The sequence below is a fragment of the Brassica napus genome, assembly GCF_020379485.1.
Source record: "Brassica napus cultivar Da-Ae chromosome A6 unlocalized genomic scaffold, Da-Ae chrA06_Random_14, whole genome shotgun sequence".
NCBI lineage: Eukaryota > Viridiplantae > Streptophyta > Magnoliopsida > Brassicales > Brassicaceae > Brassica > Brassica napus.
The window spans coordinates 5,061-7,917 of record NW_026014052.1 but is presented as its reverse complement, the minus strand read 5'-3'; the positions used below and the strand labels follow the sequence as shown (position 1 = coordinate 7,917).

The window sequence follows — 2,857 nt, the reverse complement described above, 5'->3', positions numbered from 1 at the left end:
CAAGTCAAGAACGTGACCCTCGAGAGTTCTTGTTCCAACCTCGTCAAGATGTCGGTCCAAAACCATGAATAACATATACTAAAGGACTATATCATCAAAATCTCCATGTCGAAAGAAAACAACTATCAATATTATTAATTTAACAAACGACATAATCACTACAACAAATCCGCCACACACACACCATAAGCCAAATGCAAATTAAACAAAAACATAATATATTAAAATCTTGTTTTATTATTACGCCGTCAAATCAAAATATAAAAACATCATGAAACACATCAATAATGCAGAACATAACAACTATACTCAACTGTGGCATCGAGGTTACGAGTCCCACTTTGTTCGCGCCTCAACATAGCCTCTAGCAAAGCGGAAAAAAGCCACTTCCTCCCACGATCGCGCATTTCTCTAACCTCCGACATCGCCGAGTTCCGACCAAGGATTGTGATCGTGCTCCCGTTGTACTTCCCTGTCTTAAAAACAAAATTCATCGCCATTATTAAACCCAACTCTTTTTGGGCCGCTCCAGCGTAAAAAACCTTGTGCCTGCCAATTAACGTGGAGTTCCTCGAAACTTTCGCCGTCAAAGCGTTATCGATCATAAAGATTCCTCCAAAGTAGGTAGTAGAGTACTTCTTAACTGGTGGCTGGATAATGATGGACGTTGGATTGGACCGCTTATCATGTCGTGCCAATAGACCTTGAAATGGGCTAGCTTCTCTTTCCTACGAAGACCTAGAAGTTTCCGATCTATGGTTCTTGCAAAGTTTTCTCCATCATCTCTGGTCGAAGAAACGACGGAGAGGAGGAGATTGGATTTGCGGAAGAGGAAGAAAATGAGCTTGGCCAAAAAGTTTCGTTTTTGTTATAGTATGGATTGTGTTATAACTGATGCATGAAACTAATGAGCCGTGTGATGTTATTTATATATATGTCGAGTTCTAAACATGTTTCTCGAGGAAAATAAATAATTGTATAATCGTTTTATTGATTTAAATAAGTGCAGGAGGTTGATGTGTTTATTAATGTGCGCTGCGCGTGATTGTTTATATCTACCATAATCGTTGCTTTTATTCCCTCACCCTTTGTTTATTTCAAAAAGTTTCCGTTCTTACCTCTTTTCTATCTATAACGTATATTTACTGCGCATTCTTAGACTTTTTTGGCCAAATTATCAACCCTTCCATACGTAATTTGAATATAAACAAATTACAAATAAACTATTATTAGCGAGCATTCTTAGACCTTTTTGGCCAAATTATCAACCCTTCCATACTTATTTGAATATAAACAAATTAAACTATTATTAGCGAGAAATCGTTAAGCATTAACTTGTCGTGGTCCACCTAACAGCAACGTGGCACTTTATAACTTGTGCATCGGTCGAGGAAACGACAATGAAATGGGACACACTGATATTGTCTAGTTTCTAATTCAATTCATTTGAAACACACACACAGACTGGGCCAGTCAACAGATAGAACCATCAGTTAATTTAGTTTTAGACGTTGCTTTTTCTCTATAGTTTTAGTCTGATAGATTTTTTTTTGTCAACTAGTCTAATAGATTTATATTGGCTTTTTTTTATCTGCATTTTGTCAATCAATTTGTAAATCTCCATGAATTTTAATTCACAAATTCGCCTACCAAAGGATATCTCTTACCTAGTTTTACATTCTTCGTTTTTTTCATTTTTTCCATTCTTCATTTTTTCTGTTTTTTTTTTACTTTTTATGAGAAACTTACTTGTGGTGACTGAAATTGTTGTCTTTGTGCGTGTGTTTATGGTTTACACGCAGTAGAAGCTTTAGTTTCGTGGTTACCAAGTTTCTTACTTGTCGTGAAAAGTCTACCTGTGGTGATTGATTTGTTGTCTTTGTGTGTGCTATGGTTTAAATGTAGTAGAAGCTTTAGTTTCATGATTACTAGGTTCCGTTCAATATTTTTTGGGCATCTTCATCATCTGAACTGGTCTAATTAGGCATCACTTTTGGCATATCGAGGGCCGAGGCTATATTTTGCTTTCTAGCTCTATGCATCTAAAAGTTGATTATATATTTTTAATCTGATATTGCAATTATTTCAATGCCTTATATGACAATATTTCAACTTATAAACAAGTTCACAGGAGGAAAAAAGTTGTATTGCGCTTTTCATCTCTTATTAATCTAAAAGTCCTGAGTTCAGGACATATTTATGCTCAAACTCTCTGGTTAATTCTCTCACTTGTTAGTTGTCTTTTTCATGTTATATACAATTCCATGGTAATCAGCAATTGAGTGATCATGTGTAATGTTGCTGGCAAAGATTATGCTCTAGTTTTCATTGAAATGTCTCATGCATCTTTTACCATGAGGAAATGGTGTTTGGATTAATAATCTTTACACATACCATCACATACATAAAGCATACAAAAATACAAATCAACGTTCAGAAAATAGAAATCAATTTAGATCGTATGAAGCGGATGAATCATCTGCTTGCGGCCGCAATATACTAAGTCTATAACCGGCGGAAAATTTACAAAAAGTCTCAATGGTCTACTGGTTAGTTGATAAGTACTGGTGCGTGAGAGGCTGTGTTCAAACCCATCATGTGCATAATTTTTTTTCAATTTTTTTCAGCCACTTTTTGTTTTGTTTTGGGCTTGTGGCCTTGAGAAGTCTAGGACCGGCTGCTGCTGTTTCTAATACTTATTCTTTTGGTTGAGAGACATCATCAGAGATTAAAGGGAATTAAATGGGAAATGCTGATGGAACGGGAGTGTTCGAAGCTCAAAGATCTCTCTATCTCTCGGAGGAGAATATAGGTCATTAATGTTTCCATTCAGAGATACATCTTCTTAATTATTGTT

The 2,857-nt window shown here is 35.8% G+C and overlaps 1 pseudogene; it reads right to left on the bottom strand.

Moving 5' to 3' along the window:
* Positions 1-281: 281 nt before the first annotated feature.
* On the bottom strand, positions 282-853 carry LOC125594353 (annotated as a pseudogene).
* Positions 854-2,857: the final 2,004 nt, after the last annotated feature.